The sequence below is a fragment of the Excalfactoria chinensis genome, chromosome 2, assembly GCF_039878825.1.
Source record: "Excalfactoria chinensis isolate bCotChi1 chromosome 2, bCotChi1.hap2, whole genome shotgun sequence".
NCBI classification, from domain to species: domain Eukaryota; kingdom Metazoa; phylum Chordata; class Aves; order Galliformes; family Phasianidae; genus Excalfactoria; species Excalfactoria chinensis.
This window is the reverse complement of record NC_092826.1, coordinates 48,395,479-48,419,269: the sequence shown is the minus strand read 5'-3', so window position 1 is coordinate 48,419,269 and position 23,791 is coordinate 48,395,479. Positions and strand designations below refer to the sequence as shown.

General features: G+C 46.7%; 1 protein-coding gene across 6 annotated transcripts in view; it reads right to left on the bottom strand.

Annotated features, from left to right (window-relative positions):
• MTCL1 (microtubule crosslinking factor 1) overlaps positions 1-7,444 on the bottom strand; it is a 106,389-nt gene extending 98,945 nt beyond the window's left edge. For 5 of the 6 annotated variants that reach the window (XM_072327726.1, XM_072327728.1, XM_072327723.1 and 2 more), the window contains exon 1: positions 7,035-7,443. The gene's annotated coding sequence lies outside the window, so the exon portion shown is untranslated. Of the gene's footprint in view, positions 1-7,034 lie in introns of all 6 variants that reach the window. The other variant, XM_072327722.1, reaches the window with a different exon arrangement.
• Between the last annotated feature and the right edge of the window lie 16,347 nt (positions 7,445-23,791).

Sequence of the window (23,791 nt, the reverse complement as noted above, 5' to 3'; positions counted from 1 at the left end):
ACAGAGCAACTGTATGTCCTTCAGATGTCATAGGGCAGCACAGAAATGTGGATCCTGGGGTAGCCTTTTATTAGCTACAGGACAGACATGATCTTGCTCTCAATATATGACAACAAAACCTCCAGCACCAAACTCAAGCATCGAAACCTCGTGTCAGCACCTGCTAAGTCATTGCTGTTACAATTGTACCTACGAAACCAGGACAGCTTCCAGTCCTGCTCTGAAGCAATGCATGCACAGAAAAGAGAGAAAGCAAAGTTCATTTGTCCACACCTTTGGTGTAGAGCAATGCTGTAGGCCCAGACTGGTGTGCTAGGGCCATGGGTTAGTGGGCATGGTGGTGATGGGTCTACAGTTGGACTAGATGGCCTTACTGGTCTTTTCCAACCTTAATGATTCTATGCTGGAGACATCAGGCTTGGTACTGCAATCCTCCAAGAGCCAGCAAGAGCAAGAAGCCTTTTCCCTGTCCCTTGCAGGGGATTCCATTGTTCCCCTTGGTGGAACAAATTCCATTGACACAAGGGTAAGACTGACCAGAGGTTTGGCCAAAGCTCCTGAAAATCCCAATTTCTGACTTCATTCAAATATACTGTTATTATTACTGTTATTATTGTGAGTGAGCACTAAATCTTACTCTCAAGAGGTGTTGAGTTTCATACCTTGGACTTTAATTTTGTAAAACTGAAAAGCAAGACCAGAATAAGCACGTAAGGCTAATTAAAATAAACAAATAAGGAAGCCAGCATCTGTCTTTGTGTGTCTAACAAGTGGGGAGCCTGCTCCCTGCCTTAAACAGGGAGGACCTGCTCCAAGATCCCAAACCTGTAATTGAAGTTCCAAGGTTAAGTGCAGGTAGAAACTTCACTTCTCTGTATGCTCCCGTAGGGAATGAGAGCCTCCTCTTGATCCCCTTTAATTATATGATAATAAAGTTATAGACTTCAGAAAGAACAGCAGCAAGCAAAGAGTCCTGCAAGAAAACACATTGTTTAGGAAAAAGCTCAACTGCTTTTCTTTCCAGATGTCATGCTGGTTTTAAGAAAGAGAGAACGGAAATGTGGGAAATAAAGACACTTCAACTGGCAGCAAACTAAATTTGCAGTAGAAATCCAAGTTGATTGTGCTCCCGGCTCCTGAGTCTTACTTGGTATAAATGAATTCCTAGAGGCCAGTCTTTTGGGGTCTAAAAGGGATCACCCACCTGGGGTCACTGGGTAGCTCATCAACACAGGACATGTGTACATAGCTTCTCCATCTGTGGGATTCCCCTGGACTTCAGTGGTAAAGCAAGAAAATAAGGATGCACTGTTGCCATGTCTGTCTACTATGTCAAGGTGCATTGGCTAAAGGTGAAAGCATGGGTGCAGCTTACGTTATGTAGCTCAAATACACACTGATAATGTTGCTGCCTATCTATATCATGCAAACTGAAGACTTGCCTGTCAGAAGAGAAGCTATTGCCCCCATTAATATCTTTATTGATGTCATACATTTTTAATATTGACTTAATTTATGATGAGGTATAATTAAGGGTAAATTACAGGAATCTGCTTTGTTTGGGATTCTTAAAAAAAATAAAGATATTAGAGTCAGCTATTACACTGAGTAACCCATGCTCACAGCTGAGTCATTCCCCCTCAAAGACACAGGAATACTTGCACAACTGACTGCCTGCATCTACCTGGCCAGACTGGCTGAGATCCATAATGAGGGCTGAAAGCACATTTTCCAGCCATGCCCACCAACCATGCTCTTGCACAGCCCATGGAGTACACACATGGAAATAAAACAAGGAGAGAACCATACACCCGGCAGTACTCCGGGTGTGATTCACTGAGCCCTCTAGGCAACCTGAAAGCACAAGTAATGGATACACCAGTGGATGCAGAAATAACAAAACCTCAACAGTTTTCCTTGAGGAAGCACAGTGCAAAGTAGACCCCAGACCTACATAGAAAGGTGGGATAGGGGCCTCAGCAATCACCTACTGCAACAGCAGCTGAGCCCAGGTCAGCCAACTGGCCCACTCACACTGAGCCAAGCTGCTGGCCGCAAGAGGAAAAGCTCTTAATTCAGAGCACAAATACAGATTTAAAACTAGAATGCAGCCTTAAGTCCAAACAAACAAAATCTTGGAAACAACTGTCAGGGAGAAATCATGCACCAAAAATAGCATGAGAGAAATATAAGTACTGAGTGCTTTAGCGTGCAATTGCAAATATGTATGCTATCAAACTGAAAGATTGGAGGATCTGCTGAATTAGAATGAATCAGTGAACAGATGGTCACATCTGCAAACCAGGAATGCCTCAGTGTCCAGAAGTTACCGAGTTACTAACTCGGTAATGTCTGCAAACAGGAGAGACCAAAGTGTGTAAAACCAATCCACTATACAGTATTTAAGCAAATGCAACTGAAGGTTGAAATTCAATTATCCATGTAAAAAAACAAACTATTTATCAGTTTAGCTATAAGTGACACTTATAGCTTATGCCAGAACCTCTTCTTAAAGGAAAGGTTATTTTAATCAGGTCTAAGTCAAATGAGATGAGAGCAAGGAGAGGTGGAAATTACAATGGGCAACTGCTTTGGTGCCGGCACATCCAGAAGTTCTAGAAAGTCCTTGAGAAACCTAAGATTCACACATTGTGATTTTATGTCATTTTTGTTTTCATGTTTTAAACATCTTGAACCGTCTTTATGTAGGAGATGGTATTACTGCTAGGGAATTAACACATTCCCCTTAGCACTTCACCAACTGCGGCAGGGATAAACATGCTGTAAAAGGCTTTGGCTGCAAAGAAAGCAGCAGCCTTGAGTTTTGCCTCTTGCAAAACAAGTTCAGGAAGCCCTGGAGCCTCTGGTTACGTTGGCTCTCACGCCAACCTGCTCTGTTCGGGTATTGCTGCTGTTTCCATCCTAGTACCTCCTCTGCTGGCTGCCTCTGTCACACAGATGGGGGCAGCCCCCATTATGGGAATCCCTGCAATCCTCGCTATGTGAAACATTTGGTCCCAGTGCTTTGCATCATTTTGCTCTGCACAGATCCCCGAGATCCACAGCTGAAGGTGAAGTTCACCTCGAGAGGATCTACTGTTTCAAGGGAGCTGGGAAAAGTAGGATAGCCTCATATGACACACACTGTGCATTGAAACAAAAATGAGCATCCTGGAGATGTATCCGAGCATGGTAAGGTGCCAGGAGTGGCCACTTAATCACTTTATATCCACCACACGTCACAGATAAAAGTGAACGCAGAAAGAATAAAGACTAACCAAGATAAGCCAGATGATATCTAAGAAATCCCAGAGAGTTTAGAGTACATTTTTGTGCAGGTGCACACAGCAGCAGCATTCAGGGCAAGCTGAACTTGTACCAGCACGCTCACAAACAGCAATGCCAAGTGACATGGGGCATTTTCAGGACGGCGAGAAGCGCTGTGCTTCATAGGGAAGGCTTTTTCAGATACCGGCTATGAAAGGTGTAAACAGAGAAGAGGCACATGTCAAATTTACATATCACGACTGAAAAAATCATCGCTGTTTCTGCTAGCAAGCTTATTTAATCAGAACAGCCTGAAACAAACTTTTGCCAAGATGAAGCAAGAACATTCTTAGCTGTCAGAACTTGGTCCTTCTTCTTCAGGATCTCTGATCTTTCACAGAGACCGACAACGTGCAGAAACCCCCAATCTGTGTCCCCCGGGATTTGCATAGAGCAGGATGGCTCTCCAAATGCTTGAGACCTCAGCACTGAAGGACAAGCAAGCCCCTTGTGAGGCCACTGTCTGCTCCTTTGGATAGCGCTGCCTGGTGGTCACCGAGCCCGCACCTTCCCTAGCATCTGCCAACAACCTTCAGGCTCCACAGAGGCAGCCACCATGGTAAAACTTCACTCTTGCCTCAGCAAATAAGTGACACCTCTTACACGGCACTGTAGCATTACAGCTTTCCCGCACAGGTAGCTGCAGTAACGTTATGCAAGAAGTCCACGAGACTGAAATCTGTGATGAAATTAACGGAGTAAAAGAGAGTCTTCACAGTGCAATCGTGAGCCAATCTGTGCAAGTGCCTCACATTGCAGGCAGCTGGCATGAAGCCACCGGTCAGTATAGCAGTTAGGAAAAGGCTTTTATTTACCAATGGTCAGGGCCCCGAGCTGCCTGAGTTGAAGAAGCATTTGGACACTAGTCTCAGACATAGGGTTTGAATTTTGGGTGGTGTTGTGTGGAGTCAGGAGTTGGACTCCATGATCCTTATGGGTCCCTTCCAACTCAGAATATTCTGCGATTCTACCTCTAGAGCCAGATCCTATTCTCCAAGTAAAAGCTGGAAACATGCAAGGTGCCAACTTTCAGCATGAAGTAAACCTTCGTACACATGTCTATTCACACTGATACACACACACTACATTCTGTAACCTGTTGCAGATATGAGAAAGATACGTGAGAGTCCTTCCTAAGCGAAACATAAATTCCCCTGAAATAAGCTTTAAGATCGTGTTCACTTACTGCTGCATTCCAGATGTGGGAAGGGAAAAGGAGGAGTGAAAAGTACAAAATTCGGCATATGGACACGCTCAGGAAATTAACATGTTCTTCAGGGATTTATCTAATCATTTGTCTCCTCCGGGCTGACAGCTTCCCCATTATTCCGTCACCCCCCCCCTCCAGTTAGACAAGAAACAAAGCCCACTCTTTCTTACTAGGAGAGAGAGCTGCCTTGTAAGAGGCACAAGGAACAAGCCCACAAATCAACAGCTCGTGCAGTGCTGCGGTTTTAATTTGCAGAAGGCTCAAGAAGTGCTGCCATTGACTTCCTTAGCAAGAGAAAGGAAAGTTTGGGGATTCTCCTGGTAACTTCTGAGCCGTTTGGCCAATTCCAAACAACCCAAGAAAGGAGCGATGCTTCCAAGAGTTCATGCACCCAGGTAGCCAAGGAGAAGAGAATGGCCACACAGACATTTCATAGAAGCATAAAGGTTGGAAAAGCCCATTAAGATCACCTAATCTAACCATCAGCCCATCACACCATGCCTGCTGACAATACCCCTCAGTGCCACATCCACACGGCTCTTGAACACCTCCAGGGACAGTGACTGCACCACCTTCCTGGGCAGCCTGTGCCACTGCAGCACCACTCCTTCTGAAAAGACATTTCTCCTAATATCCAACCAGCAAACATCCACCGGACTTCAGCTAGGACACAGATCCCTAAGAAAGCAGCCTGCGTTATTCTACCAGGTTCTACAATACTTGTGGCCTGAGGTAGGGCAGGGTTGGGTCACACAGGTGCAGATGATAAAGGCATCAAGGGGAAAGACCTGAAGCCACAGAGTGACAAGCTTGAAACAATATGAAATTAAGCTCTTTGTCTAAGTTACCCACTGCTAAACCCTCAGTCACTATCCCTTTTATTTTCAACTCTGAACTGTTACAAATTATCTTCAGTAAGAAACAGGAGGACTGACACGTTCTTCACAGGGGTTCAAGTCTTAGTGCGGTACTTAGGGAGATCTTACAAAGCAAAGAGATCTCCCACAGCTTTCTTGGCTGTCCCTGGGCTCTGGGCTCAGTTCTGGCAGCAGCATCAGTCTGCCTACTCCTCACAGCAGTTCCTGTTATCAGCCCAGATCTCATCCCCTCTCCTCCTGTTTCTGGGCTGCCGAGTAAAACAGAGCCTCTGACCAAGGCTCTCTGCGCTACTCATCGTTTTACAGACTGCTATCACACTTCTATGATACAGCCCAGTGTTTTCCATCCAACGAGTGTTATGAAAGTTCCACTACACGTCCCAATTACTTTATCAGTTTAGTTCTGTGTTATTCTTTCCCGGGTGACCGACGGTGCCCGCAGTATTTCAGGCACACCTACAGACCCGCACAGCAGCTGTGGATCTATACAACATTATAATGCCTATCGTGCTTTTGTTTATTCAGTTCTCAAGGAAACCAAACCCATTCTGCCCACGCTTCCACACCGAGCAGAGATTTGCATTGCTCCAGCTCTCAGGACACTCCTGAGCTAATGCAACACACTTGAAGCCTACACCCTACTTCTCTCCAAACGCTTCGTATTTTCTGTACCGAGATTTATTCCCTGACCTCAGCCTTCATTTTTCTGTCGTTCCCGGGGGCCAAACCTCTGCTTACATCAACTCTTACAAAGACCGGACAGAACTTCAGGTCAAAACAAAAACCACTTCGTGCCACCTGAAAATTTTGCTGCATCATTGCTCGTTCCTTTTCCCATCTCACTAAGCATCACCAGCCCCGGGGACCAACCCAGCAGCATCGCTCGCACCGTTCACCTCCTGCTGTGCCAAGCACCGTCTCTTGGCCCAAAGCCCTCAACCAGAGCAGCGCACACCGCCGCCCTCCTTCTTTTCCCTCCCGTGGCTGCACCTCGTCTGATCAGAACTCGTGGAGCCAACGCCGTGCCCACCAGCAGCAGCGGGCTCACACCGTGGGGTAGCCGCGGTTACGAGATGATGTGAGTTTATTTATTTATAGATCTTTACGGACGCGGCCTCCCGCTGTGCCAAAAGATCATGTTCTAAGCGAAAGGCTCCCTCGGTGCAACACTCTCGGGGCACTCTCGCACTCGGCCGTCCCGGCCGGGCACCGGCGCTGCCCACCGCTCTGCCGTACCCGCTGCGCTCAGCTCTGCCGGCGTTATCCCAGCAGCAGAGCGCAGCCGGAGGACTTCCAGCACTAAGTCACGCAGAGCGCTGTCGTCCTCTCCCCATCAAAGGAAGAAACGTCTTTCTTAGGCGTTTTTTAAAGGGCGAGATTGAGGAAAACAGTTCCTGGAAAGCCAGGGTTCGCTGACCGCTGGAGCGCTCGGAGCATCTGACGAGAGTCAGGGTAGCGCAAAGCCGCCGCAACAACCGGCACAGCCCTGGCGCAGTACGTGTTGCACCGGCCTTCCCCACCTCCCCTACAGAGCGCCCCAAAACCGCCCCCATCCCCCCCTCCGCCCTTTGCACCGCGCTACAGCCCTCAGCCCCGGGGCCGCTTCCCGCAGCGCTCACCTTGAGGTACTCGTTCTCCGAGCGCAGCTCCTCCACCTCCCGCTGCAGCTCCTCCGGGGCCGCCCGCTGCTCGCCGCGGCTCGGCGCTCTCCCCGCGCCCGTGGGCTCCCCGCGAAGACCGGGGAGCGGCAGCGGTGCTCCGCGCCCGGAGACGTGGACGGAGCGGGGCGGCTCGCGGTCGCTGGAGCCGGTGCCGGACTCGGCGTCGCTGCTGGCGGCCGGGGCCGGGCGCTGCTCGTCGGACAGCGGCTCGGAGGGGCAGTCCGAGAGGTCAGAGCTGCTGTCCGTGTGCCCGACGCGGACCAGCGCCGCCGCCGCATGGCCTCCTCCTCCCGCCGCGCCGCCCCGCTTCGCCTTCCTGCCCTTGCCGGGCGACGGGGCCGCCTCGCCGCCGCCGGGCTGCCGTCCCCCGCCGCGGCCGCAGGGAGCCGGCTCCGGCCCGCGGGGCGCCCGCTTAGCGCAGGCGGCGGCCTTGACGCCCGCTCTGCCGGCGGCGGCGGCGGCGGGAGCGGCCTTGGCCCCCGGGGCGGAGGGGCGGCGGGAGAGGCGGCCCGGAGCGGAGAGCAGCCCCGCGGGCGGCGGGTGGGCGCCGGGCTGCGGCGAGGGCGGCTGCGGCGGGGGGCGGCCGGGCAGCGCGGGGGACTTCGGGGGCGCGGGCGGCGGCTTGGCGGCGGCGCGGGCGTGCAGGTCCTTGAGGAAAGGTCTGGCGGGCGACGGGGCGCGGTGCGGCCGCTTCTTCTCGGCGTGCGGGTGGAGGTGGGCGGGCGGCGGGCGCAGCGCCTCGCCGGCCCCGTTCATTGCCTCCATGGGGGCTGCCGGCGGCGGGGGCTGCGCAGCGCGGCGGCGGCGGCGGCTCGGGCAGCCTCCTGCAGCCTCCCCGCTCGCTTTCTCATCACTTCTGCTGCTCCCTGCCACAGCCCTCACACTTTCCTCGCTCGATCCCCCTCTTTCTGCCCTCCCCCCCCCATACCACCTCCTCCTTCTCCTCCTCCTTTCTCCTCCTCCTCCTCGCCTCTCTCTCCCGAGCACTGATTTGTTTCTATGAAACGAACCCAAATCCCTCAGCACTAACCGTCTCCTCCTCTCCCTCCGCCCAGCTCAGCCCGATGCCGCCCGAACCCCTCTCCTCCAAGCGCAGCCCGCAGCCCCGGCGCGGCCGCCCCCGCCCGGCTCCAGAAATAGCCGCGCGGAGCCGCGGCCGCTCGGGCAGAGCCGCTCCCCGGCAGCGCGCAGTGCCCGCCCGCTCCGCCCCCCGCCGCTGCCCTCCCGCGGGGCACAGCGCTCCGCCCGGGGCGGTGTTCCCGGATGGCGCCGCGCGTCGATAGCAAAAGGGGTCCGGGCACCGGGAGGCACCGGGGGGCACCGAGGGCGGGGGCTGATCTGTGCTCCGCCGCCAGCCGCACGCGTTTCCTGAGATCATTCCCCGTTTCTCCCTCTGGAGAGCGGCACTGCTGCTGTTGCTTCCGCGTGTTACTGATGCAACAGGTACCGCTGGTCTGCAGCCAGCGGGGTACCGGCAGCGTTTCTGTGGGCAAAGTCCCTTAAAACGTGCACGGAATGCCCTAGGGAGGAGAAAAAGCAGCGAACTCCCTCTGTACCTCTGGTGAGGCCGCACCTCGAGTGCTGTGTTCAGTTTTGTGCCCCTCACTATAAGAAAGGCATTGAGGCTCTGGAACGCGTCCAGAGAAGGGAAATGAAGCTTTGAGGGTCTGGAACACAAGTCTTATGGGGCGCGGATGGGAGAACTGGGAGTGTTTAGTCTGGAGAAGAGGAGGCTGAGGGGAGACCTTATCACTCTCTGCAATGACCTGAAAGGAGGTCGTGGCATAATGGAGGTCAGCCTCTTCTCCCAGGTAACAGCAATAGGACGAGAGACAATGGCATCAAGTTGCTCCAGGAGAGGTTCAGGGGGGACATGAGGAAAAGTTTATTCTCAGAAAGAGTGGTGAGACAGCGGCACAGGCTGCACACGGAGGTGGTGGTGGCATCATCATCCCTGGAGGTGTTGAAGAAACAAGTTATACTAAGGGACATGGTTAGTGGGCACAGTGATGGGCTAACAGCTAGGTAATCTTACCGGTCTTTTCCAACCTTAACAATTCCGTGACTCTAGAATCTTAAAGTGAGAGGTGACAGTTGTATTTCATCTTAATACACATTATTGCGGAAATATTAATTATGGAAATCTTAAATGTTAAGGATGTTGCCCTAGAAGATAGCTATCAGAAAGCTTGGCTCTCGTGTGCTGCCTCTCTCCTTTGGGAGAGCAGACCATCAATCCCAGCCTCCCCATTTAGCTCTGCAATGTGTTGCAGCCATGTGATGAAAGAGGAACTGCGCAGTAATAATTTACTGGTACTATGTTTTGACTCGGTTGCTCCATGACTGTAACACTTCAGTTCAAAAGGAAAATGAAAGGGAAAAGCATGGCTCGAGATAAGCCACTTTTCCACATACAATGGCTGAGAGACAGTGCCTGAATTATTTGCACTGGAGGGGAAAGAATTAGGGAGGTGGGAAAGAAGTGCCTGTGTGAAAGGCTGGGAATCAGCTGGGGGAAGTAACCTGGGACACCTGAGTGCTGGATGGAGTCCTGTTTGCTTTGCTTACCCTGCAAATCTGCAAATACCTCAATGCAATTGTTGTTGTCATTGTTGTTGTCATTACATTGGATATTAGGAAAAATTTCCTCTCCAAAATAGTGGTGAGGCAGTGGAACAGGATGCCCGGGGAGGCGGTGGGGTCACTGACCCTGGAGATGTTTAAGAACCGTATGGATGTGGCACTGAGGGACGTGGTCAGTGGGCATGGTGTGATGGTTGGACCAGTTGACTGTATGATTCTATAAGGACAGGAGAGCAGATATCCCCATGAATGTCTGAGCAAGAACAGGACTCCGTCTTGAAAGCTAAATACATGCCACAGAAATCTCCACTGGGTTGGGCAAACGCCCAGTAAGGATTGCTGCTATCGCATTGCACATTTATTTATATCAAATCATTTCTTTACTTCAGACTCTCTAATGGTCCTCACAGGAACACGCAGGCACCAACTGCCTTACTTACTCTCATTCTCCTCTCCTATTCTTTTTATTTGCTCGTAATGTCCAATTGTTGTCTCTTATCATAAATCAGTCATACACTCCCTGGTGGGGGAACGGTTTCATACATGCTTGTGTGGCTCTCAGCATAATAGCACGCCGGGGTGTTGGTTGAATAACACATATAATCAGACATAACACTTTGACAACAAATTTATTTTGGCAGCGCCGATACCCTTTGTCCGATTAATGCAGACATTTGATAACCGAGTCGTATTTGCACAAATAATTATGAAAAGTAGATGCTAAGCCTGACTGCCTAGATTAGGTATCACATGCTTTACAAAGTGCAAGGCGCAGTTTGGCAGCTCGGAGCTCCCGAGATTCCTTTCTGGGGCTGAGGCAGAAGAGAGTTTACAATTACTAGCAGAAGATGTGAAGAGGCTCAATCTAAATGTAAATGTGTCCCTCAGCCTGCCCAGCTTACAGTAGCCTGAGCCTAAGCTGTTATTTTCTCCTATTTCATATCCCTATTTCAAGGCACCTCAATGACACCCTCGGAACAGCCAGCTTCAATGGCCGGACTCAGAGCTGCGAGGGAGTGCTGATGTTTATAGAACCAACACAAACAGAAAACAAAGACACAAACGTGTCCATGCAGCCTGTACGTATGGATAAAGCAGCATTCGCCTGGCCAAGTCTGTCATTATCCCCTCTTCATATATTGCAGATCACGAGCTGTAATTTCTTCTTGGCCACAGTGCGCTCTGTGATTATGCACCCCAGAGGAATCCTCACCAGGGCCAGCAGGTGCTACAGTAACACATTCAGAACAAACCCATGCATAGCTCCAACGTGTGACATTTAAAGTTCACAATGATGATGATGATTATTTTTTTCAGTCTCTTCCCTCAACTGCTATCTCTCCTTGGAGGATTCAAAGCCCTAAAGAGCTTTTTTGAAGCTTTATTCCTGGTCCCCAGAGGCACACTGCGCTTGTGGCTGCTTGTTCCCTACTTGCACAACATCCTGCTAATAAAGGCCTTAGCTCTTTACTGTTAAAATATTACTGATTGCCAGAATTCAATGGGGAACAGAAAGAGTTGCATGAAGAGCTCCTATAAGGGACTTCAGGGCTTAAGCAGAATTTAAGCACCTCCATCCAAAACTGATTCCCCTATAACCCATTGCCCAGCCCAGCTTCCAGCCTTGTAGGTCCATTTTGGACCAATTCATTTGTAAAGCTCCAAGTACAACTGCTCTTCCCCTGTAGGTGCCCACACCTGGTCCCATGGATGAAGCCTTCCTACCAGGGACATCTCTGAATTGCAAACACAAAGGAGCCCTTATCCCATCCTATAAGAGTTCAGAACTAAGGAAATGAAATGTGCGCAGTTCACTATTCACAGATGTGTGCTGGTCAGCCTTGATGTACTTTGCTGCTTATTGTTGTTTCTGTTTTTGCTACCTGTATTAGATCAAGATTTTCAATATAGACAGATGCTTTTCATGGATTCTGGTCGTTGCAGCTGATATGCATTACTGCATATACTGTTTGTGAGTTGTAGTCTCATATTGCCTCAACACCAGACATATTTCACAGAGCTATGAAATGTATTTTAAAAGCTGAGGAAGCAGACTTATAAGCTGACTATTGGTTGGCAGTGTTATTAATTTGTCTGTTCTGCAAGGAATGTGCCACCTTACGATGAGCACAACATCATTCTTAGAAGATTATGAATTATACATCCCTATAGTACGGCTGGCTAAAGAAGGCTACAGAAAATACCATATTCTACACACACACATACCTCTGATAACTAACCAGTATCCAAATAGAGCAAACATCCAATGGGATTCGCTTCCTAGATATATCTGCACTGAATTTAGCAATTAAAACAGCAGTACTTTTCCACAGAGCTTCGCTCCCACTGTCTCATTTCCTCCTACCCCTAGAACCTTGTCAACTGTTTCTTTTCTGACCACAATGAGGGGGGTTGTTCACAGCAGAAACAAAATCTATTTATTTCTTTTTTCCATTGGCACTTCTGATTCCTCCTAAGACGCTGCGGACAGATAATGCTGCATTCTTTGTTTCGTCTCTTTGCAGTAATGCCAATTCATCTACCTTCAATTGATCCTAAACCTTTAGGACCTCTGCCTGTAGTGTTAGTTCCTTCAAAGCAGGAGACAACTTTGGTTAATAAGGTTTGCTTTCCTTCTACACACTGTTTCTATTCAACTCATTCACCCAAGTTTGGGGCACTTCAGTGTGGGACAGCTGAACTCTTGACTGCGCAGCACCTTTGAGGTAAGCACAAAGTTAGCTCCCACAGCTTAACCCGGTCTGAGCAGGCTCTACAGTGAGTTGTGCAATCACTGAATTTGAAAGAACATGCACACTCTCATCCTCCTGTCATTGCCTAGGGATCAAAACCCAAGGGCCTGGAAGGAACACAAGGCAATGAGTAGGAATGCATTATCTTGATGCAGAGAGAAGTACAAGCAAGTGAGGCTGATTTCCACATGCCAGAGGGATGCTTGGAAAGTAGACCACTGACTGCAGGACAAGATGGAGGCACAGTCAAAGTACAAAGGCATAGAGAAGTCACCACAAGTAGAATTAGAATCGTAGAATGGCTTGGGTTGAAAGCGATCTCAGTGATCATCTTGTTCCAGCCCCCTGCCATGGCAACGGCTGCCAACCCTTAAATCAGGCACGAGATCATACTGCACAGGGCCCCATTCAACCTGGCCTTCAACACCTCCATAGATGGGCAATTAGTGGTATACTCAGAATTCCAAGCTCCTTTAGCAAGTCAGACATTTACTTTAAATTGTGCATTTAAATACTGCTAGCACCTCCTATTCAGATGTCAAAGATAAGCTTTGCTTTCCTTGTTAACACACCCCACGGTTCATTACAGTTTCTATCTGACTAGCAGCAGAACCAAAGGTGCTCAGTTTTTTTCTGCCTCCAAAAATAGCACAGATTTTGAACAGACTGAACATGTGGTATAATCTGGTAATGAATTGAATTACCACATCTCAGTTTGTAGAGTTCAGCTCTGAATTATGCCGGAAAGTCAGTTCAGGAAATAACAGGTGAGAAGGAGAAGTTTTCTGGTTGTCTCATCATATGAGAGCATTTGGACTCTCTTCATGGCTTCTGAAGGAAGAAATACCTTTTCATCCAATGTCTTGCCTGGTAATGGAAATAAGTCTCTAATATTCTGTGTCTAAAGCTGCAATGCCATAGCATGGGGCTAGCTAACATCTTAATATCTTATGTTAAATGCACTTGAATACATTTACCTGTGTATAATTAGTCCAGTATTCATATGAATATCTTTTTGCCTTGAAGACAAAACAGCAATACCTCAGTTTCTTGGTCTGTGAGCACTTACTCACATGTTCACCCTCCCACCTTTCTTACACCAGCACTGAAACTTCCCGAATTAACCCACTCTCATGCTCGGTTAGGAACAAGGACCCATGAGGAAAAGCAAGGAAATGGTGCATCAGGGCCATGATAGCTGTGGCAGCTGAGAGGATGAGGCTCTCATGCCAGTCCCTCAGCTGGAGAACGACAGTACCAGAATTCACTTTTCTGGCCTCTCTCCCAGCCTTACCAGCACTGGTATATGCATTCATTCAAAATAATAAAATGAATTTGGTAACGCTGTCACAGAACAACCAACCTCCTTCTAAACACCAAGAGGTTATGAAATACACAGCAAACAGCAGCTGCAATTTACTGGGTATTTTCTGGTGAGTTTTGATAAAATCTGGCTTTGGAGATGTTGACAATTCACAAAATGATTCATAGAACCACAGAATGCTTCGGGTTGGAAGGGACCTCACAGCCCACCCAGTCCCACCCTGTGCCATGGGGCAGGGCTGCCTCCCAGAAGCTCAGCTGCCCAGGGCCCCATCCAACCTGGCCTTGAGTGCCTCCAGGGATGGGGCACCACAGTGCTTCTCTGGGCAAACTCATCTTGCAATGAGCTGAAAACTCACCTCAAGGTGAGAAGTATGTGGGAATAACAGGCAAAATGGAAAGCGGTTAATTGCTGAATTTGTCAAGGGCTATCACAATATAATTGGCATTTGCAACCTATTTATTAACAATTTAGAAGGGGAAGTGAATGTCCTCATTCACCAAATTGGCTGATAGCAAAATGTTATTCTGGTGGCTCACGACTACGACAGGCTCTAGGAAGATCTTAATAAAATTAGGTAATAGACAATTTTGTGGTAAATTAAATTTAGACCCATGAAAGATCGGGGACTGCAGCTGAGTGGATAATTATTTATAAAACGTACTCAGCATATTTTGTGTCTGTAGATGTTTGCTAACTGCCCTCGCTCTATTTATGGTTTTCCCATATTCACTGATTTGTTTTGTTTACTCCTAACACAATGGTTATGAATAATTCTCAGTTCACAAATTGCTTATGGCTAGTTCTGTCCATTTCACCTCAAAACACACACCCTAACTCCTACTTCCAGGTCAGTGACATTTGGAAACAGCAACACAAACTGATTTCCGTGCTCTCAGCCCTACAGCATCCTTCATTCATGTGTTAACTAGATAGGATAAGGAGAGATTTGTAAAGATTCAGAGATAGCTAAATAAAGGAAAGGAAAAGAGAAATATGTGACTGAGTAGAACAAGTAATGACAAGACATAGAACATGGATCAACTGTTCCTCTGCAGTTTTGCACAAGAGGGATCTCAACAGAATGTTTTAAATGTAAGGACAGACACATCCTCTGCACTTGAGCTTAGCAGTTCTCAGGAAGACTAAGCTAACAAATACAGAACAAAGCTTAGAAAATGATACGTGAGTAAATGTGGAATGGAAGGGAACTGATCCTAGCAAAAAAAAACCTGGTGTTTTTCAAAGAAATTCATGGAAAGGCTGCAGAGAAGCCCATGGAGTTCTTAGGTCCCAGACGGACAGTCCTTTATCACTGGAACTTCATTAGCATTGCCATTTTATCAGGATGGCCAAGAAAGATTCCTGAAGATAAGAAGATAACTTCGGTTTGCCCTGAAAAGGAACTATTCTGTGGGCTAAAAAGAAAGGAAACAGCTGATCAGAAGCATCTAAAAAAGCCGTCCATTGGGACTAATAAGCACATTAACTGAGAACAGTCTGCAGAGGAGAACTGGCTCAACCTTTCCTGGTTCCACTAGTAACATCAGTGCAGCTTGCCAACGACTTGCATTATCTCTCTACCTGTACTTTTCCCAGTAGACAAAAAGGAGCCAGGAAGAGGGGAGGGAGGAGGAAGTAATGGCCTAAAACTTGAACATAAGAAGTTCCATACAAACATGGAAGAACTTTACTGCAATGGTGAAAGAGCACTGGAACAGCCTGCTGAGAGAGGCTGTGGAATCTCCCTTATTTCAGATATTTAAGACCCATCTGGACACCTGCCTGTGTGACCTACTGTAGGGAACCTGCCTTAGCCAGGGGGTTGGACTCAATGATTTCTTGTGGTCCCTTGCAACCCTTTGTGATTCTGTGAGACACGTGGCCATGTGTGATACCTGCTGCCTGCCTCAGGACAGTGCCCACACTGCCAAGTCCACACCACATATCCTGTGAGGCCCCTCTGCTTCCTGTGTTAACTGGTGAAGAAGCCACTCACTCCTTTAGAGGCAAGCAACGTTGTTCAGAGGACCGCCAGCCTAGTGTGGGAGCTAATGAGCAGCACTGCAGTGCAGTTATATTTCAACAGCAAGCTTATTCCTCTCATTTTTAATTCATTGTCACAGACACACAGATGTATCATTTGTATCATAACGAGAGCCTTCCCTGTAGTGGAACTGTAAAGGTCTGTTATATTTATCTCTTTTTTTCCCCTATTCTGTTTCGGTGTTAGTCACTTCTGCCTTTTCTACGGGGATCAATGTTACTTCTCCTCAGTAAAAGCCTTGTGTGACTATTCAGACCAAGTGCTCATATTAAAAACTGGGGCACTTTCCTTCAGCAGCTGGCAGTGAACGATAATACGTGGCACACCAGTATGACAGCCATCTCCGAGTGGAAACAATGCACACCTGACTCATCCTGCTTGCTGTCTATCAGCAGCGATGTATTTGGATCTTGCAGTGCTTCTGCCACACAACAGGTCACATTCTCACTTCTTTTGGACTTTTGCTTTTGTGAATATGCAGTGGCACGCTCCAGAGATGCGCATCATTTTTTATAACACGTCTCTTTTGAAGCAGGAAGATCTTTAACATCTATTAAATTGGCACTTGTCACTAATTATTTTTAAGCTTATCATCATTTGTAACTTTACAGCTCTCTTTAGTTGCTTTAATTATATATTGTATACCCCATACTTTCTCCATTCAAGTAAAGCATTCATCATTTCAAGCTAGGCACTGTTTTAATGAGCTCCAGAAAAGATTATAAAGATAGGAATGGATCCTGCAGTCTAAGCAAACACCCACTGTGCTTACGTGACTGCATGGCAGAAACCCACACCCAGAGCACAGAAAGAAAGGCTCACTTCTAGCATTACTTTTCTACTACTCTTTCCCTTAAGCATACCTGTGCCTTTCTTCATCTCCTGCTCATCCAGAGTATGAAAATCATCTTTGCCCTTTGGGCCAGATCACTGCTCTCTTGCAATAGACCACCTGAAAGAGAACTAGGGAGGAAGGGGGAAATGGTAACTACTGTGCACTTGTTATCCCATGTTGGGTGAAGCAAGGTGTGTGCCTTGGTATCCAGAGCACCTGGGCATGGGCTGGGCCGTGGTCTCCTACCCCACCTCCTCCAGAGCAAGTCACACCCACCCACAGTATGATAAATATTCTGAATACAGGCCAAGTTCATAGGATTTAACTTGCCATTATGGGATCATAGAATCATAGAATGGCTTGGGTTGAAAGGGACCCCAATGATCATCAACTTTCAACCCCTCTGCCACCAATCTCCAGATCTGTTACTGGACCAGGCTGCCCAGGGCCCCATCCAATCTGATCATGAACACCTCCAGGGACAGGGCATCCAAAGCCTCTCTGGGCAGCCTGTTATTGTGTTTTATTTTATATTGTTTGTGGGCAAATTCACAAAAACACTAGAACTGTATTACTACTTCAGAGTTCATTGAGTTAGATATTAAATTGTGATCCCTCTCTCCCTCCCTCCCTGTCCAGTGTTTCTTCTTTGTTTGAAATGAAGATTATCCAAGCAAAACTATCAAGTACAAAATCAAGAAGTGAAATCTGTAGTGTTAACTCAAGGCTACCACACACTTTTCACTGGATAGCGCCTTTTAAAGGCTGCTGTACAACACATTACAGATCTAAGCTCTTCATAGCAGGATATACAGGATTAAGGCTGCATTTAAATCTGAACATGATAAAAGGAAAAAAATAAACTGGAAAAATGTGACTACTTACTGATGTTATGTAAGAACTTACATGGAAAATAATTTGTTCCTTATTTCCATCTTATAATGGTATTGGGAGGGAAAAGGATATTTTAGAACATTAATCTCACCATTTTTGGTGTGTCTTTATCTAATCTGATACCACAAATTATAAAACGCTTTAATCCAAACTGTATGGCTATTGTCACCACAGCAGCGAGCTCACTCTGTAAGCCTTGGTCACGTCTCTTCTGCTCCAGCACACTCACATTTCACTCCTGTACCACTTCAGCTCTACTGTGCTGGGAGTTTGCGGTCACTAAAATACCTTCACGATGATTTGCAAGTAAACACGGCATTATCTGCACTACTAAGTTTGTGACAGATATTCTCAGTACTGACTCAGCCTTGAAGTTACTAGTTTTCAGGCAAAACTGCAAAGATTACATTATCCTTGGGGACTAAGTACACTGCCTACATAATATATGTCTATTTTGTAAGCAGCTTATGATGGGGACTGTGTTTTTTATGAAATGGAGCTTATAACCAATGACCTTATTTAGCAATAAACCATGTTCTCAGCCCTTCTGCCCGCAGTGTCCAGTGGCAGACTGGGATTTATTTGAGAGGACACTCGGTGTTGCTGCCCCTCTTACTGAGAACAAGCAGCCACCTCCTGTGCACTCAGCAACTGATACTACACGTGGAGGTTCCCAGGTCCTCCACTCAGTTATCCATCCTCCCAGGAAGAGATGTTTGCACAGAAAGGCCTCTACATCTGTAGGAAGGTACCACTGTCTCCAGCACTTCCCAGGCTGCCAAGGAGATGTGATGACTTTGGAACCCACACGCCAGGATGTTCGTTAAAGATTTACGGTTCCTGATTCTTGCTGCGGTTCACTTTACTGCTTTGTTTACTTGGCAGGGAGAGAGAACCGAATTAGCCTCAAAACACCTTGACAAAAGGCAGAAAACTTCATCTTAAATGTTTAATAAACTACATTTCCAGAGAATTAAGCCTGAGTTATCTCCAGAAAAAGTCAGCATCCTTTAGAACAGTAATTTGTAGCACTTATAAAGCACTTTGTATCAAAACAGTTTTAAAATCAGTGGGAGTTGTGTTCTGATCTGGTGCCCACTGTGACCTACCATAAGCAAGGAGAAACCAAAACACCACCCAGATACAAAATCACTGTCACTAATTACTGTGTAAAGTCTCTGAAGCTCTTCTTTTACCTACTTTACCTTAAACACCACTGATGTTACACAGCTAAGACCAACAATCAGAACAACCTTGATGGGAGACTTGTCAAAAAGAGTGGGAGATGATTCAGGATTTCAGTCAAGGGGGTAATTTCCTTTCCACTTGCAGAGACACCCTTATGGCAGAGTGTGCTACAGGATGAATCTGACATAAGGGAAAGTGATTGGGGTATTTTGTTGTAGCTAATGTTTCTGTCAGAGAAAGAAAACCAGCTAGTTTTTTCTGATGACATTGGATAAATATCGTGCAATGGATCCAAACTCTAATTTGCTTAATTGCATTAGCCCACTCCCCTCCTGTTATGGGAATTCAGGCTTCAATGGCAAATCCAACCTACTAATGAGATTATGGTGACGCGCCCCATGTGAGGCTGTAGGACAGTAATGGGATGGGCAGGGGAGCCACCGTTCCCTTGGTGACCAGCCAAGTGGTTAACCCTGGTAAGGAAGGGTGTGGGGGGAAATCAGTTTGAGTGACAGCACTTCATCCTTTAAACTTCAGCTCACTGCTGAACAAAGCAGAAACGGTGCCAAGCAACGACCATGGGGAAATTACCCTTGTTTTAATCTCCATCTCTTCCAGCTGATGTCAGGAGAAGGGGACGAGACAAAGGGCCTCGAGCTGTGGTAAAGATCATTAAAACAGAAGAACATACAGCCGTGGACATCACTGTGCCATCCATTGCATATTCAGTTGAATGCAAACATTTTTTGTTATGCAGTTTGATATCATTATCACTATTATACCTTCAACCCATGTTGTGCAGCTTTATTCCTTTTCTAACTTCCTTTGTAATGCCTTGCAGTCAGCTCCACCAGCTGAGCAAATCGCTTCCTCTTCGTTATTCACAGAGAGCTGCCGGAGACAGAAGCCTGAGCTAACTGCAATGTATGGTCTCAATTTAAATTCCATGGAAGAGCTAAAACTATGACAGATTCACAGCACAAATATGTTATTACTGCTGTCATATCCAGAGCAGGTGATATGCTTCTGAAATAGGGATTATTTGATCACAAAGATGCCCAATTAGTACGTAGTGATAAAACGAGCATGTTCATCATTCTTGGCCTTTACTGCGGACAATAGTCTTTTTATGCCAATATCTAATATATCTAGTATCAACTAATGCAATAAATTGTTTTAAGAGAAATACGGGGCAACGTTAAAGAGATGATGTCCGTGAATGGAAAATGAAAAGGATTATCTTTATATGTATATATTTTTTTCCCATGACAAAGATCTTTTGAGTCAAAGAAAGTTGCCCACATACATTGCAGCAGTCCATAGCCCACATAACCCCCAAGTCTGCTTCAGTTCCCAGTCATGTAAATCTAGAGGATTTCCACTGGAGCCAGCCAAGTTAAAGCGCTGCGAAAGATGCTTGTAAAGGCCAACCAGTTCCCATTTCACAAGGCCATGCAGGCAAGGAATGACAAGCCCATGGGTAAAAACAGGCCTAAAGGCTCCAGATGGCATATGAATGAAAAAGTGATGGAAAACTTACCCTGACCACCAGTGCCACAGGCAGGGAGACAGCAGCAGAGTCCTGCTGCAAGGGCAAGAAGAAAAGAACACTTTGTTACTGGGTGACACCATGAGAAGCAACCCCTAATTCCTCTGCGCTCTAATTTAGTTGAGAGCGTAATCAATTGCCGAAATTGTTTCACTATTTTTAAACCTAAGGGAGCAAATGGAAATCACATTGTAAAGACAGAAACTTAATTATGCTTTCTGAGAGCTAGCTATTTGCCAAAGGAGAAGTAGCAAGGCCAGCACTGCATTCCTTACCTCTGTCCTCATCAGTGGAGGTTTCTGATGCCTCCTGCCCACTCGCCAAATGTGAGATTCCACCAGGCGGTGCCTCCTTTACTGTGGATGAGGCTGCAGTGACTCCTGGCAAATGTTTTGACATAGCTGGTCATCAGGATTAAAACAGAGTAATCAATGGGCTTTTCGTTTTGTGTTTGTTTTTATTTTCCTTGGTGCTTTTAGGAATGCCTGTAATTTGTATAATCACATCCCGACCTCAGCTCTCGAGATCTTCTATTTCGCAAAATACCTATGCTGTAAGTCAAAGTTGCCATTATAGCATGGCTAGGTGTACTTGCTGGGGCTTTCATCTAGCTAGATACAGATTAAAGGTCTCTGTGACCTTTGGGCTGCCAAAGCCAGCAGCAGGGAAGCTGCAGCAGCACAGGGTCCCTTACAACTTGTTGGGAAGGGCCACAGGCGCAGCCGCCCTTCCCGTGACAGCATTTGCCTGCCTGACTCTGCTGGAGTCGTGCATTTGAAACACACTGTTGGCTCCACCACCATTTGATTGCCTGTAGTTAGATCTTCAAAACCATACATTCTTTGGTCCTTCAGCCCATTTATTAAATGCATGTTTTGTTCCATTCATAAAGGTCTCACAGTTCAGGTCAGGTGAGAGTTCAGGCCCCTTTTGGCTCTCTTGAAGTTCCTCTGTCATTCATTGCTAGAGGCCAATGCTCACGTCCTACTCAAAGTTCACACAGAATCACAGAATCACAGAATTATAGGGGTTGGAAGGGACCTCTAGAGATCATCGAGTCCAACCCCCCTACCAAAGCAGGCTCCCTACACCACGTCACACAGGTAGGCGTCCAGGCGGGTCTTGAATATCTCCAGAGAAGGAGACTCCACCACCTCCCTGGGCAGCCTGTTCCAGTGCTCCGTCACCCTCACCATAAAGAAGTTCTTGCGCACATTCGTGCGGAACTTCCTATGCTGGAGTTTCAGCCCATTGCCCCTAGTCCTGTCCCCATGCACTACTGAAAAGAGACCAGCCTCGCCACTATAGCTCCCACACCTCAGGTATTTATAAACCTGGATCAAGTCCCCTCTCAGCCTTCTTTTCTCAAGGCTAAACAGACCCAGTTCCCTAAGTCTCTCCTCGTAGGGGAGATGCTCCAGGCCCTTCACCATCTTTGTGGCCCTCCGCTGGACTCTTTCCAAGAGATCCCTTCAGCAGCATCAGTTTGTTAAGAGCTTAAGAAGTCGAAGACGGGGAATTAGGAGAGAGATTGGCAGCAACTTAAAAGGTATTTGATACATAATCAAATACAAATATTTTGATACATAAATTAGGAGCACACGAATGATGTGATGTAGAAACCTAATTTAAGCACACAGATTTCAATGAGGTAAGTATGTGACACGATGACTCCTTCTCACTCCTTCCATTTTTGTCACTGTTCACACACAGGAAATTTAGACGTATATTACTGTTTTTTTTTACCCACATGATGTGACCTCTTACTGCTAATGAGATTAACCTTTCGAAATGTGAGGAAGAAATTACAGTCTCTTCAAGACTAGAAACATGAGCGAATATAATCAGAGGTAGCTTTGGAAAGAGCTCTGGATACACCAGAACCCTAGATCTGAAATCTATGACTACAATGAGAAAAAGAAAACCTTATTAAAAAGTTATTAAGTAGGTTCAGAATCACAATTCCAATCTATTCTGCTTTCACCAAGAAGAAAGAATGGTTATCAAGGATGTGAACCCAGATTTCCACCCGCAGCTTCAGTGGGTATCAGCTGGGTCTTGGTTAATCATGCAACAACAAGCATTTTGATTCTCATGGAGATGTCTAAGAACTAAAATGAGCTCTTAAAATGCAGTCCCAACACTGTTTGGAACCGAATTTTGGGTGTGTCACATATACTCATGACAGTGTTTGGCTGTACTATGTTTTGACCACAGCTGCAAGCACTCATGTAGTCATTCTCTTAGAAATATCCATCTGGGCTATGGAAATACTAACAGTATTAACAAATAATAATTAAAGGGAGCTTATAAACAGCAGGGAAACTGACCTTTTACATGGGCAGATAGTGATAAGACAATGGGGAATGGCTTTAACTAAAAGAGGGGAGATTTACGTTAGATGTCAGGGGAAAAGTCTTTACTTGGAGGGTGGTGAAACAGTGGAAGAGGTTGCCCAGGGTAACTGAGGGTCTGGCAGATGGCAGCTCTGCTCATGACATGGGAATGGATGGGCTTTAAGATCCCTTTCAACCCAGAGCCTTCTCCAATTCTGTGATTCTCTGAAAATAACTACTATTCATTAAGAGCACCATCACCTGACTGAAGGAGAAGAACTGTGAAATACAAGCAATATCATCTGGAAATTAAGAAATAAAAGGTGGGGAGAACAAAAGGGACCTTTATTTATTTATTTTTGCCTTGTAATACCATAAAATACATATAAATGGGGTAAAATGTGAGGAATTCCTTGTATGTCTGCCAGAGATGAATAGTCAAGGACATGACCCTTCTGATTACTGTCATCATTTTCAAAGCATTTTACTTATATTTAGGTGTTTGTGTACCCAGAGGGGAGGAATTAAAAGGTATAATGTAATGGTGTTACGTAGGTTTATCCCATGCAGGAAATACTTATCTACTTTAATCCATCTCTCTTATGGCACTACTGTGCTGAGTAGCAGATGGGAAAGCAAGTCAAATACTGCAGTGCTAGAATAAGATTGTGCTCTACATACCTATTTTAGAAATGACCGACGTACACACAGAAGGATTCTACTTGAAAGATTCTTCCAGTCACACGCTAATAATTTTCTTGCCAAGACCTAGAGTACATTCTTAATATTAAGCCTGTGTGCAGCTGCTGCAGTGCCCAGCTGCCCTGTTTCTGACTGGCAGGATGCTGCTCGTGTGGCTCACAGGGGCACACCAGGAGCTCGGCTAGCGCTGACAAGGTAGGTATCACCGCCATGCACTCTGACAGCCTGACAGCGCTGGCTTAATATTAACAAGCACAATTTCCTCTGCCAGCAGCTCGTTAACATTTGCTTCTTTAGTCTCCTTTCTACTCCGGTTGCTCCCCCACTTCCATTCCCTCATCTAAATTCAGTCTGCAATGTATCCAGTCTCCATTTTCTCTTTGCTTTCTCCTCAAACACCAATTCTTCTGACTAAAGAAAGAATGGCCTACCATCTGTCTTTTCCTTCACACAGCAGACCTAGACAAGAAGGGTGACATCCTGGTTCATGGGCTTGGGAGGGAG